At 37.3% G+C, this 16,066-nt stretch overlaps 1 protein-coding gene and 1 long non-coding RNA gene across 2 annotated transcripts in view; one reads left to right on the forward strand and one right to left on the reverse strand.

Annotated features, from left to right (window-relative positions):
* The window catches only part of tnc (tenectin), a 30,689-nt gene extending 23,665 nt beyond the window's left edge, over window positions 1-7,024 (reverse strand). Inside the window, exon 1 of the mRNA XM_076113498.1 lies at window positions 6,711-7,024. The gene's annotated coding sequence lies outside the window, so the exon portion shown is untranslated. The remainder of the gene's footprint in view (window positions 1-6,710) is intronic.
* A 3,147-nt stretch (window positions 7,025-10,171) lies between these two features.
* On the forward strand, window positions 10,172-15,033 carry LOC142972683 (uncharacterized). Its single transcript, XR_012959467.1, has 3 exons — window positions 10,172-10,301; window positions 10,652-10,696; window positions 11,718-15,033. It is a non-coding gene; the product is annotated as an uncharacterized LOC142972683 (long non-coding RNA).
* The last annotated feature ends 1,033 nt before the right edge of the window (window positions 15,034-16,066 follow it).

Consider the following 16,066-nt stretch of genomic DNA (forward strand, 5'->3'; position numbering starts at 1 on the left):
AGCTTTTATGATATCCAATGTAATTTATAATAACAGCATTGCACGATAGACGTTGAAGTGATGGATTATCTTAAATATAAACAAAATCAAAGTAAGGAAGCGTATAAAAGATTACGTCAGTCCTATAGTTATCAAAGTTCCATAATCGCCATCAGGCACGATGTTTTTTTACACAAGTTGGAAGAACAGCGACGTTCGTGATTAGCTCCAGCATCAAGATATTGAATGAATACTTCTAAAAATTATCATTATTGGTATGGAAAAAACAGACGAGAAAAAACTGCCTATGTTCTTTCAAGGTGAAGATGTCGGCGCACGAATGTTTAAAAGTAAATTCAGGGAAGCGCCACGAACCAGGAAGTACTGCGCCACAAATTAATCCTAATAACCTAATGATCATCTTAACGCGTAGACACGGAGCTACGTAAATAAATAAACACGACAACTATTGTTACTACGACACCATTAACGTTCACTCGATGAATCATTCCGAGACTACAAACAGTTGCCTAGACAGACTATACCTATCTGGTGTACTATTGCACCTAAAGCATAAAAAGCGAAACAGTGAACTTCTCGCAAACTTATTGAACTAAATACCTATCTCCCTAAAAACAATTCCCGATGCAATTTTATTTTGGCGTATCTTTCATCTCGTGAATTTTATATTGATTTTTAGATATTCATTTCCTTTGGGCATTGTCCTAGTGTGAATAATTCATGTACGACCCCAGTTGACATATTACTTCCATCGAAAAGTTCTCAAGATTAAAGGAAAACAAAGAGCGCAAGTAGGTATTTCATGCTAATGGCGAGGGGGAGAACATTTCAATCTCAAGTATGTTTCCAGATATACATATTAAATTATATAGCCATTTTGTACCACAAAAACTACTCATTCGTTTAGGCGATCAATTTGAACACGGCTCAGACTACATAAACACATCACAAAAAGTGCTATATTAGTAAGATCATAAACTCTATGTGAAAAAGTTAAAAGTAATTCTGCATATAAATAATGATTACTCTATTCCGAGCAGAAGTGAACCGCGGGAAAATGTTGGTGCGCAATAAAAACGTAACGGCTCTATGCTGAACATATAAAAATGTGTAAAAGCTAAGGCGCTGAGAGGCGCTCGCGAGTCGACGCTGGTGGCGGCGAACCGCGGCGGAGGTGCATGCGCCTTACTCACTCGTAGGACAATGACATCGCACGTTCCGCACCATAAAACAACCTGGACATTATGAAGTGTTACCTAAGCCTTTTTATTAGCGTAAAAATGTAGACACTACTTATAAATGGCGTCATTAAAACTTTCATGCCTGTTTGCCGAACGCTGAACTGGTTCAGAACATTCACCGACACTCCGCAGGATTTGCGCGTCTATATCAATGACTCAAAGATAATAAAAAGATCAAAAACATTCTTGTTTGTTGGTCACGAAAAGAGGTAAAGGTTCTTTGAAATGTAAGACGTGAAGCAGCAATTTTTATTTTAAAGGCGAACGTACATCGAGCGCTCTCAAGATTTTCCTTACTATTCAATGCCGTGTAAACCTTAAACGTCTTCAAGAATATTTACAATTTAAAACATTTTTATAAGTCAGATCCTTCCCGAGTTCATTCAAAAGTCCAGAAAAATATTTAAACATAAAAAATGGTTGGTCGGCGAGACTTGATCTTACACTTTAGGAAGCATGTTCTCAGACACTATTGAATGAACGCGGCCGACAGACAAACCTCGGCCGAGTTCAACACGTATATATCGGTCGGTACAAATACTAATTGGTAAAAGACCTATTCAAACATAACATGGGAATTTTTACTCGGTAAATGGTAAAGTGGACATGTCTATTTGTCTTGTTATTTAGAGTGTGGGTGCCATGAGCGTGGGTACCGCGCAGACACTCTTTAGAGAAGGCAGCTAATGCACCGCTTTAACTGAGTCCCGCTCGGCAAATCGAAACTATAAATTTTAGTTCTAGTTATAAATGTTGTTGTTAGTATACGTTCACTCTATTCTTTATTGTTAACGTGAGTTTTACAGCGACACCTGAAGAGCGAAATGCGAATGAAATGGCCGAGTTGAACAGCACATGAATAAATATGGCAAAGCGCATAGATCATATAAAGCTCTTTTAAGTTGTTATAAATCATCGTTGCCACCCGTCGTATTTCTATATCAGACGTAAATATACCTTATTATAGCGAACCTACATATTAATATGTTATAATATATGAATGAGCTTATACTGAAAATAAGCTGCTCATCTTAATAGCAACATTTTAAAGGTCTTTAATTTACTAAGTATACAAGTTACTATTATATGTATGTACATGATATTGTACAAAATTATATTGGGTAGTCTATCTTCTGAATTATTGTAATGAAAGCTAAATTCCACAGCATAAAGAAAACATAAAGTATGTACATGGCGAAGCAAAGCCTTGTGTTAAATTTGACATAGTTGTACAATATCGTATACAAAGGTTTAATAAATTGAAGAGTGTAAAAGGCATGATCTCGTTAAAATAGCCTCAGGTAACATCACATCGAACAACACAAAATTTAGCACAGTGACGTCAATACTTTCACGCCTTATATGAGATTGATTGGCATGGAAAGAGATAACTATTACCTATTGTAAGTTATAAAAACTTGAGCCGGCAAAAAACTTGGGCTAAATAACATCATAACCTACATTCCGATTGGTGGTACCGAGCACCGAGCAAGGTGTTAATACTGAATGTGAATTTTAAACAGACTAGTGTAGGGCCATATTCGTGTGTTTCTCTTTTATCGGTCATTGTGACCGGCATCGCGGCTTGGTTATATTCTGATATTGATATTCAGACGGCGACCCGTCGCGAGGTTACTTACACACTTGCACCGACGCAAAGCTACATACATCGGAAACCAATAACGATCCTGTACTACAATGACGTTCAGTATATGTTCAAATGCTACCTTTAGGGGATTTATAATTGATCCTCGCTAAAATCAGTTCCACTGATTTAACTTAAACTAAAAATGTTCCTATAAAACTCACAAAAGGATCGGATCATGATTTACAATAAACATAATCACGAACTACACGCTTCGATCATTACATAATAGTACACGGCTGCTGTCTATTGTTAATAAATCTCATTAAATATACCATGAAATAAAGTCACGTCACAAAATTACAATATAACAAGTGAAACAGAAACGGTTTACGGGCTTTTTTGCGACATTTTTGTGGTCCGGTAACGGTTTCAGCTCCTACACCGACGACGGCAACTTGACGGACACATTGCACTTGCGCAGACAACCGACTTACGATCTCATCTACGAAACTACCGCGCTCTTAACAAACTACAATGCCTTACTTATTATACAGTTGTATCATTATTTGTCAAATCGGTCCGTTTAGCCAGGCATCCGAAGAGTAAACACAAGTCCTAAAACACGAAAACTTGGCTTATATGTGGATCGTTGTACAGAATCGATCCACCGCAGTCATTAAAACCATCGGCCATTCTGCTCCATTGTGGCTTTCGATTGTTACGAGTCTATAAACCTATATAAAGTGGAGGTATGTGGGTAAATATTAAATGTGAATGGCAACACATGTGCGTCGAGTGTGGCAGGTTGCGCGGGTCAATGGCACCTGTGAGGCCCAGATTCAGTTCCCCATAAGTTGCCATTTTCTCAGGAAGCGGCGGCGGCGCGTGGCACGCAGCTCTGCCGACGGACGCCGCCGCGCTGCGAGCGCATTCTGTCACGGCGGGACTGCGCGCGCGCATATTGACGCGCGCTTTCATTAATGCGGAGTCACTGGAGTCGCCGAAGACGACGCCAACTTTTAACGTTGCTTAATTTTATTGCTGCCATTTATATAACGGCTATGACTCGGCATGGTTCAGAAGAATTACCGTAACTCATATTCCACTGGCTTAGTTTTGGATTGTAACGTGATTAAATTCTCAGGCTATTATCTAGTGTTAGCATCTTCATTAAAACCCATGAACTTGAAGTGTAAAACATTTGTATTTTCATTGTCTTTTTTTCATCGACTAAAAAAGTGTAGTTAACATCACGGCCATTAGGTATATTTAAAGGAAGAACGTCATCCAGTCATTTAGTCCCCGTCAACTAGGCGTATTTCCGCGCTCTAAGTGTGAAGCACTTATAAACAAAAGAATCGGAAGCTCGGCGACCTTGCGAATTTACCATCATCAACGATTGCAGCTGTTTACTTTTGCTATTCGGATTTTTGGTTGCTAATACTTGTAAATGCTTACTTGTTTCTAAATCATCATAATATTTGAAGTTATTAATAGTTGTAACGTTTAGAAATAGGTAATTGACTTTATTCACTGTCATATTCAGTATCATTTATTATCTAGATAATGATCGTTGACTTTCATTTTTTAAGGTTTTTGTTGACAAGTTAAGTCTACAGTTGAATTATTCCCGACAGTATATATAATTTACGCCTCCCTAGGTAATGCATTACAGAAACATTTTTGTTTCTAAATTCACACTACATTTAATTTAAAATTTAAGTACAAAAGTAGAGTAAGAGTTTCGAACTGCACCGGACAATGGTTTTCTAAGCTTATAATTTTGTATGATACCCAAATAACAATCGGTTACCTATTATTAACATAAGCTACAAGTAAATTTTGCATCGACATAGTAAGGATTCTGCCACAGTCAAAATAACGAGCCTAATCGCACGAGAATTAGAAGTTTTTACTCGCTCGGCATCGGTGAACTGAAAAGTTTGCCATTTCACATTTGACCCGTTTTTTAGTGCTGCAAGACAGACTGAAGAACTGAAAGTACAGTTTGATGGCTATGTTGTTAACAATAGCGCGGATGCGGCCGGCGTGGCGGGCGGGCGGCGCGTCGGTAGCGGCGGCGGCGGCGGACAGCCAGCCGCGAAACCTTCACCCTGCACTTGAACTCGAGTGCGGGCGCGCCCGGCCCACCCGCGCCGCCCGCCAAGCGCAATCAACCGAACCGAAACCAACTATTCCCACATCATATTTACCAATACACCTCACCCTATCTCCTAATTACATACCACACCATCCCACAGAAGCAACAGATTATGACATTTTGCTCAAGGAGATGTGCCAGAGTACGCTTACGCAATTGAACTACCTATTTTACTGCATAAATTTATTAACGCGCCTATTTAATGCATAAAATTAACGAGCGCCTTGGAAAAGTCTTTATAGTCGTCCTAAAGCTGTTGATGTGGTTTTATTATTCCAGCCAGTGTAACTTCCGAGCGGAATTCGCAGAGGCAACACACTGACCCCGAATAATAAATTTCACTGGTAAATGAGCCCCGAGGGGCTACGAACCCGCAACGAATTCAACGCAAGATAAACACGAGCAATGGGAAACAGTCTTCCAAATTCTAAGACAGAGATAAAAGCATGAACGGTAAAAGTTTATTGCGATTTGAAAGTGGATCGGCGAATTTCAAATTCGAAAAGGAAAAACCGTAAGAGTATTTATGCAGTTTTTTGTTTACTGCTTAAAGATAGGATTTTGGCAGTTTAAGTTTTCAGTTGTAATTTCTAGTAATATAAAAGTGCCTAATAGACGCAAAAGCATCCCGCACCTTACGTTTTTGCGTTTCTTACTTCAAGTGTACGTGCAGCCGAGCACCGGAAATTTATTTTGCGACGGAGGAACATACTTTTTATAAATGACATTAAACCTCTTATTCTTTTATTTTCTGTAATAAACTGATAGGCATTTTTACATATTTAACGAACATTTAAAATATACAAAGTTTATTACAAGTAATTTTGAATTCGTAAAGGAGTTTTAAATAAATGTGGTATTTTTGTACATTTCAAATGTGTATGTACAATATCGTCAACATGCGAGTAATGCATCAACAGTTTGATTTGATTTCAATCTACTTTGTAAGTACAATCGTGAATGATTAGCGGTGGTGACTGTGAAATATTGAATCCGCCACGCTCGTTGTGGTGGCACGCGGCTGTATCCGATTCACTCACGCTATACTATTTCATCTTTATTAAATTTATGCCAATTCAGTTCTTATTAATCATATAATCATCTCAATCGGGTATACTTCACGAATTAACCTTTCGTTTCCTGAAATCCTAATGCTACATATCTCGGTATATATCAATGCAATTATTATTGAAAATCATGAATGCTGCAAATTATTTGAACCAACAATTTGTTAATGTTTCAATAATTTCTTCATTCTTATAATATAAAATATCATTACCTATGCAAAGTTATTATGTTACTGCGATGCTACTTCCTAATATTGAGTAATAAATAAATATTTAATAACATTTTTTTATAATAGCTATTTATAAATGTTAGTAATTTCTTCATACATTCGTTGACTATCTATTTTCAAATAAGACAAATTATGATTATTTATATTCTTGTTAAATTGTTACCAAACGACAAACATAGCATGTTTAATCACACAGTGTAAATATGCTCTTGTGCCTGAACAGCGGAAAAGCTCACAGACCGGCTTTTTCAGATGCCTCGCTTGTGCGCGCTTCCGATCAATGTATCATAGACTCTATATTTAACATTTCAATTAAATGGCTAATTTTATGAACAGAAAATCCTAAACATGTATATATTTTTTAATAAGTAATTTAAAAACATATTTGTTAATACAATTAAAAAAATACAAAAAAAAACTTACCACTCTTTCACAATGAATATATTCGCGTACACTAGGACGGGCCGCAGGTTATAATTGAAAGTTGTTGATACAGAGTGTGTATCAGTGTCCAAGTAGTTAACAGTTAGATTGTACGTCGAAGAGTCCGGAGCGTGGTGCTTTCGGCACGGCCGGGCCGGCACTGACGCGAGGCGGGCGCTCGCGCGATGCCGCCGGTCTCGGAGGCTTCGCGGCGCGAGCTTTCAGCGACACACGACCCGCACGCACTGCACACTGCACTCGCCCTCGTCTACCCACGCGTTGCGATTCTCTCGATCGTCTACTGTTCCGAGCGCCCGACGCACGTTTGAACTCTTAGCGGCGCCCGCTTTAGCGTATAAATATGAGGTCCGGTGGCGGGGGCTGGCGTCCGAGCCCGACGCATCGCGAATCCACATCGGCATAAATTGAAGATGCAGCCGATGTCCTCCCCATTGATTTTATTGCTTATCTATTAGATATAGCCAATTAGCAAAATTCTCACCGACCGATGCCGACGATGTCGTGACCGTTTCCCTAATCAATGCGCATGTTACGTATAAATTATTAGATAACAGATAACCAAAGTACACAACCAGCTACAATGAATTATGAATCAATGAGCTCAGTAATTGCGTATGACTAGCATCTAGATGCAACAGTGTAAGTTCTAAATGAAAAAGGCTCTACATTTTCCTTAAAATTGGTATGGTCGTTAAGGAAACCCAAACCACATTATTCTACAAAGCGTAATAATAATTCAGTGGTCCTTCGACTTCTGCGGTTTTTTCAGTAAGGAATAGGCCGCACTTGAAGGCCACTATGGTGGATCAAGCAATTCAGTACTCATCAAACACAGATAGTTAATAGTCAAAAAGTTTACGTTATCATTACATGCTCGTAGTGATCTAGTTCTATAGTTTATTTGCGACCAGTCATATTGTGTTAGCTTTTTACTTTTCTAGCTTTCAATACTTCTTCTCAGAGTAACTTTTTTACCGTTGTTATAGTGCTAACACAATATTTAACACAGATATGGGACCTATGGGAGTGAACATATATTATAGCTCTATGTTTTTAATTTTCTATTAGTAATTTTATAGAGTTGACCGTCTCTGCTTACGATGACAATTAGTTAATGATACCGGCTAGGTATGTTGAAAGTAGAAGGCTCTGTAAAAAAAGTAATATCAGTTTAGGAGACACATAAAAGAATCCAATCACTTGTACAATTATTGTATGTTTATCCACTCGTTTGTCTGCCGGAACACGCGTCAGTTAAACACTATTGAAAGGTTTTTGATGGGACTTTCACTGTTAACTGTACTTAATATGGTAAATATCATGCTCCGTAATCGATTTTTAGTCTTCATTTTTACATTTTGTTTCAAGAAAACAATTTGTTGATAATCCTTGACTTTTCATAAATATTATGCAGATTTATGATCAGGAATATTTTTCAAAACAATCCAATCAGAAAAGATCGTAAACGGTGTACTCATAAAACATTTCGTGTGCGATGTCGACGATAAGATGATATGATACGCGAGCAGGCAGAGGGCGGCCGAGACGCATACTTTGCGTACTCACACTCATGCAATACTGCATAATTCGTTACGCATGAACACGTCAACTACCAGTTACATTTTACTCTGTCATATAATTTCATAAAAGAACCTTTTCGAGTGTTCGCATCAAAAATGTAAATATAAGTTGTAAACGTATAATGAAAAGACTAAATCAATCAAAATAACAACTTTAGCATGTTAATTTGTTATTTTTAAATTATAATGTAATGATGTTATTAAATTTGTTTTGACCTACGTTTACTTGAGAATACATATACTTGCTATAAGTTGACAATAACCGTTAGAGAGAATAAATCATGATAAAACTGAAAGCGTAAGGTGACGTTGGCGTTATGGCGTACCTACGTAGAAGCCAGTCGGTAGGATGTCTAATGAAACACGTGTTCCGAATGCACCGTGACACAAGAACTAATTCATCTCATTATGCAATCAATTTTTGCTGATTATTTAACTTGTAACACTATTCACCCGTAGTATAAATAACTCGCTATTAATTACTGCATTTCAATGATTATTTATGTCGTTTACATTGTAATCAATGATTTCATCTGTTAAAATATTTCAACCTACACACAGTTTATAACTTAATCGCAGTGATTTTACACAAAGCAACGATGATTGTTCTTTAAATATAGTTTACTCAGGTGATAGTTTGGAGATCTGTCACCTTCAGGTAAATCACGTAACAGACGCGTCACGCAGTACATTTTTGTTCAATGTTATACAATTATCGTCGCGATTGTTTTACATAATACACTGTTTTTATACATGCAGAATTACGTTTTACATATATTGTTAGATACATAGGAGAATCATTTGGATCAAGTTGACAACGAGCTAGTTTACTTCATATAAGGTCGGGGAAAAAGTCTTTTCTTATTATAGTATGTATGAACTTGTAAAAAAATCTTTTCTCTACACAAAAAAGCTCGATATTTGGATCACCTCACGAGCCCACTGAAAGAGACCTAATGAACCGTGTACTCATTTGTTATTCTTGAAGCCAAAGAGATTTTATTACAAGTTCATACATACTATAATGCGAAAAGAGTTATTCCCCGACCTAATATTTTTAGTTTCAAAATACCTAAACAGTCAACCATGAACCGTAGATTAAAAAGCACGTTACCTGCCTGCTATGGTACTGGTTATTCTTCTTGATACTTATTAGCTACTGATAAATCTCGTTGAAATTGTTTCAGCAATTTAGCCTTGAATGCGTAGCAGACGTATAGACAAAGTTTTCTTCTCATTTGTTATAAAGTGGTATGTAAGTATATGAATAAGACCGTGTCCTTGATGAACTGAAGGCATTTTTAACAGTAATCTCAAATTTAAATATAAATAACGACCGTTACATGTCGAAAATGTTTCTTTAATTAATACATTTACATTTTCCGGAAGAACAGTAATTAATTTAAGACAAATTCCTCATTAAAGAGGTAACAACATTATTAAATTTGAATAACTCGTTTCATCCTTTCGCTTAACTGAGCGAAATAAAATAATATTTTATGATCGAACGTTTTGAACAACATCAAGTCTGTCATACTGTTACTAATGCTCAATGAAGTAGTTACACGGTTTTATTAATCAACTTGTTTGAGTAAGAAAACGATTTTAAATGTTGAAAAAATATAACTTAACATGATATGCGTGTTTTTCGAATATTATAAAATTGAATCAAATTAAACTCAGCGACTAGTTCCTAGTTTCCTTAATTAAAAATAAAAGGACTGTGTGGTGTATAATTTATTCATACCGCCTACGTAAACATCTTGCTTATCTAGAAATGAAACAGAAACATATGCCAATTACACAAAATATGTGAGTAATAAAAAGCAGAAACATGAAAGTAGTTAACGCAGAATCGCAGCCTTATTTGTTTCTACTCTCTGCCGTGTGTGTTGGCTATCTGAAATATTTAGTCAAAACGAATAGAACTGATCACTAGTTCGATTCAAGAATATAACCTGCCATAGTCTACCACAGAAGTTGGTCAGAGGTGAGACATTGAAACCGTACAAAAGTTGTTCAACATATATTTTCGTTTATTGTATTACGGTATCTATCAGATATTGATTATTCACTATTAAAACTTTTATAAAGTGTATTCTAAGTTGTATTTGTAGATTGATTAATATTCGTACACTTGTGTAGCAATCAAACAATTTTAGCGAAGGCTTAGTGAATAGTGTAACTTAGATTTTTTTATACGATTGTGGTATTATAAGATAGAGTTTCTGCTTTACCTAATTTCTACAGAGTATAATATATTCAGTTTTTATGTTTTTCTACTAATGGATTTAAAATGAATATACGAAAGTAATACTAAAAGTTTTTTCTTAATAACAGTTCAATACGAGATATGGTTAGTGTCGACTAAGGCCAGTGACATTGGTAAGCGCCACTTTTTATATTAATTAAAGCGGACTCAATCCTAACATAACGGCCTCAAACATTACTATGCTAATTTATTATTAGGGTATTTTCTTGGCATCCGCAATGTGACATACATTTTTTTAAGACGTAACTGTAGCGGAAATATGATTGATAGTTGACCGTTTAAGTACGCTTCAGTTGTCCGTATCTCTCCAAGCTCATTCTGTGTGCAAATCTTAATCTATGTGCCGAATCCGAGCGCAACAGTTGATCACTCCGAATATACATTTATTATGTGTCAACTACCAGTCTAGTCGAATCAAAACTCCCGTACGTCCAAAACAGGTAGCAATTATTCACAATTTATTCATCCTTTAAAATGCTAACACATAAAGTAAAATAATTTTCTAAATTGCATCAATTACGCGAGATGAATATCATCTTATGGGAATTTCCAGAGGCTCTCGTAAAACTCATACTTCATAAAGTGTGCATACGTATAATATATACGAGGCACAATATTAAGTGTATGAGAGCGCGGCGTCACCTGCTCGGGAGACAATAATGTTGGGCTTGTATTCGGCGGATATGCGGCACATATCAGCGGAATAAAGAATCACGATGTGTGCACATTTCACGGGTGTAGTGGTAGCTATTCGTAGGTAGCGACTATTGATTTTGTCCACCCCAGACCGCACACCCGCCGAACTGCATCCAGTTCCGCTGCCTAACACTTAATACTCATCTATTATTATCAATTTATTGACTGCTCTAACAATATTACACTCGGCTTTCTTAACTGTAAATCAATAAGTGGATAGTATTTTTAAAGATGGTAGAGTTATTTGTTGCGACAAATATTATTTCTGAAATAGACATCAGCATCTATAGTGAAGGTGGATATTCAGGAACAATAATCTTTGTTAACTTATTTGCCAGTGCATACTGATTAAAATTACATGTAAAGTATGTAAGTGTATGATGTATAGGCGTCAAGTACTTAGTAACTTAAGAGTTTCAAAATGATTTTTCCTTACAGGTCGCAAAAAGATGACGTGCGCTGAGAGAGTTGACCACTCGAACTCAGGAGGGTCGCCGCGAGCCTTCCACGAATTTCCCGATTATAAAACCGGTCAAGCTCGAGAATTGTTCCTCGATGTCTCGATAAAACGTGATAGGTGTTCGAACTCTGTTTCTGAAAACAATTGGAGTAATGTACAGTACAGTCGGCTAACTAAGTGGGTACTTATTACTCTACGAGAGCCCATTGTAAATAACTCACAACGTTGACAAAAAATGACTTGAATAATAACATAATATTCATCTTGACACGAAGCCAATTCGATGGCAGCGTGTTCCGTTAATCTCGAACGTCGTTATGTTTACTCTCTTCCAATCATATGGGCCAATTTCATCGACATTAATGCGAGACGTAATACATACGTCAAATGGAATTTAAATAATCCTAACCTAACCTAAGTGTTAATGTTAATAAGGTAGGAATATAATATATCAGTTGTTGTCCCGGTTGTTGTCTACTAAGATAACAGTCGTTAAGCCACGTCAAAGGCCTCTCGGGCGGCTTGAACAACTTTGACACTAGGTTGACCACTAACCATACGACAAACAAACAAAGTTGTGTCTCTTCATTTGTAATTTCCATTTTTACAATCGAATTAGTCACCAAAACATACCGTTTAAAACAAGTAATATTCTTGTTTGAAAACTAGACACTGTTCTACATAGAGCTAAATTATAACGGGTTCCATATTTTTGTAGCAAAAGTTAATTAGTGCGTAGACACCCAATTCGAAGAAAATTCTCACGCTTTGCATACGACGTAACTCGTAAAACTGGAATATTTTTATTATGACTCATTTACAGTGTAACACCAGTATATCGATCGACATAACTATTAATATGACGGCAAAGCCATTTATACATGAAAAATATACCTTTAAGAGATGTATATTAATTATCATAAAAAGACAGCGTCGCGTAACTGGTGAATAAGGGGTGCATGTCATAAATTGTTATATATGTAGTCATAGATAAGAATACTGAACAACAATGTATCGATAAGCATGTAAATTAATATTACTGTCTCCTCACAAGTTCTAATCTAACTAGTTTTGAAGAAACAACATAATTTCCTTAATGTGTAGCTGTATTTACCGTAAAATAGATATAATATCGTTTAGTTGGCGATTATTTTGCGTCAGATATAAATATATCTTTAATACGTTTTGTACCTATACTTTTAACTGCAATCCGTCTTGACAATAATAATATAAGTTAAGTATATAAGTCTTGAGTAGGCTAGTAGTTTATAATGATGACATTAAAATGATACTGATTATGACAGCCAGTGGTGCTAAGTAGATCTAAACAGTTTTTTACTTGACTGATGCGAGCCCAAAAGGAAGATTTATTGGCATTAAGATACACTTAATTATTTAAATAAATTCATGGCCCAATATTTATTCATTCATGAGCGAATACTGGTTCTACTACTGTAACAATAAAAAAGCAAAATTTTGACCTTCTAATAAGTATCAATAATATGCTTAATGTTAAATTTATAGTGGGTGACAGGTGCCTTCGCTACGAGTATACGACAAACAACGGTACATCATAACATATAGTTTATACCGATGGTAAAAGGTAAAATATTGTACCATAAACATATAGGTAAACAGCATTAAAACTCAAGTTGTTTATTTTGGATATTTATGTTAGGTTCTCGTATATTCGAGTCTCCTCACGTAGAGCATACGTATCTCATCTTATAAATAAACAATCGAGGAAAAATGCAGAAACTGCTCTATATTTAGTACCTACAAGGAGTTTCAAGAATTTAAAAATAAATGAAGGAGAATTTAGTTTTCTAAGAAATACGTCTAATAGGTATAGGAATGTTTCGTGCCTACAGTACCTTATACTGCCAAAGGATAAATATAATGTCATAATTTTTTATTACGGGTGCAGTTTGTATATTGCAGGCTGCAAACCGAACGAGCTGCGGCGCCGGCGACGATTCTCGTTTGCGCGATGGCTATCAGAAGCGCAATCCCCTATTCCTCGCAGTGCTAATCAATGAATAATTACTCTGTTTAAGGGGCACCTCTATAAATAGCCGGCTGGAGCGCTGACCTGGAGCGACGGGTTAGTCCGGCCTGACAGCCGCGGACACTCGCAGCAGCCTCGCTCGCTCCACCCCCCGCGCCTTGCGCCGCACCACCGCCTCCGTCGTTGCCGCGGAGCCGCCGGGACTAGGGCTGCCAGGACCACTATGCCGCCTACCTCCTTCTCTGGAAAACTGTTTACTTGATTCCGATATTTTCTTTACTTCTGTTCGAATACGAGCCAATGTCAATTAGTTACGGCCTATTCTCTCCGCCTGACGTTTATGTTTTATAACTCACATGTCGATAAGCTCGTATGCGACCCGATTAGTTTTCAGGCCACTGCTAATTGCACTCATCGTATCTTATACCGCAACAACCCTAAGCCGCCGCCGCTCTACTCGACACGCCTCCAACTTCGCATCCTGCCGTTTTTTGCAAAATTAACTACAAAGGAATCTTTGTTGGCAAATTGTGGATAAAGTTTTTCCTAAATAATTCCTACCAATCGTCACTGTACTTACTATATATCGTATCGAGCTATTAAGTCGACTTTTATTTAACACGGCTACATCTATAATTAGAAATAGAATTCCCGATGCATCGATAGGTGGCTGGTAAGCGCCGCAGCACAATGCTCGGAGGATTGTGCGTGTGATTTTACAAGTAACGGCAGTTCTAACCGAGCTATCGGCTCAGGTACCTTCGGTGCCAAGAGGTTATCGGTTATCGAGCTGTCTATACAGATAAACGCATATATGGTACCTATAAGAATTTCCGATTGAAATTGCTTATGGATAAACTTGGCGAAAATATTCTTCGTTATTGCCATACTTTGCGTATCCTGAACGACCGAACCCTATGACTTATTTTTAGTTACAAAACTAAATCATAGAGTTTGATCATGAACATTTTTCCTGTTCTACGCCTGAAAATAAACAAAAACGAACTGCTCATAACATCACTTTTGTATTAGTCACAACCGAATTTCCCAGAAACCGTTTGATATGTTTATTTGTTAAACCAATGTTGACACTCGACTCTCCTATTATATGAGTTCAGTTTAAGATTCACACAACTTGTGAGAACAAAGTATTTTTTACTGTACAGTAAAATAGCTTTTTAAAGGAAAATATAGAGTTCCACTGCCAGTGCGTTTCGTACTTATGTACCTTATAGTTTATTGCCTATAAGTAATGATAATTGCATAGGTACTCTTTTATACATAGAAAGTAGGAAAATGAAACACATAGAAATAGGTATATATGTAGTTTTAATAATTGTTATAACGTGTGATACCTTAAGTCGACACTTTTGTAAATACCATAAATAAAATACAATTTTGATCACAGCCTGAAAATGAGTTTATTATGTGCTTGGAAAAAGACTTTATTTTGTTGAGTAAATAAAGTAATAGCGACGAAACAAATGACAATGACATAGACATTGTCGAGTCGGCCACAAGGCTGAAGGCGCGCCGCCGCTGCCCGCCGCTGTGGAACAAATGCGGAGACGACGTCAATTTGCCACTCGTCTTGACAGACATTCGCCACCTTATTTGTATAACGTTAACATGCTCCACTAGAACCATATTTGTTTCTGTACCCAATACATAAGTTGGCATCTCAGTTTAATATAACACTTGAAGAAGTACTCGACGGAAACGATCCTAGGAGATAAGATACCTACATTAAATTTAATGTTTAACAGAATAAATGGTACGCTATTGTCAGTTGAAACTCTAAGCTGCAAGAAAGTTGATATCTTTTCAGGTACTTATCTAGCCGGTGATAAAATTATATACTTACTCAACGTGTAGAGCTCCAGACTGACCGTAATTAAGGTCGCCAAAGTGGCCTTGGATATAAGACGTGATAGAACCTGTAAGGGAGAAAAATGATAAAAATGACTCGACGGCGATTAAACTTGTTGTAATGAATTACGGCATTGCAAGGACGCGTTAAAGTTGAATATTGCATCAGAATGGTTACGAACACAGGGAGGCAACGATCGCATGGAATGTTGGCGCGCGGCTGCAGGCGGCTCCGGCGCAGCCGCAGGCCGCTGGCAGCCGCGCGGCGCCCGCCTCCTCTACCGCGCCCGCGCCCGCCTGTGACTCACATTCTCTTCACTATCTCACCATTCTTGCCACATGCAGATTGGGGAAATACGTGCTTAATTCGTGCCCAGATCTAAGCGATTCTTATGAACGAACCATTGAGCACAGTTTTGACGTCACGCTTAACGACGTAGATCACGAGAA

Source organism: Anticarsia gemmatalis, chromosome 4 (assembly GCF_050436995.1).
Source record: "Anticarsia gemmatalis isolate Benzon Research Colony breed Stoneville strain chromosome 4, ilAntGemm2 primary, whole genome shotgun sequence".
Lineage (NCBI taxonomy): Eukaryota > Metazoa > Arthropoda > Insecta > Lepidoptera > Erebidae > Anticarsia > Anticarsia gemmatalis.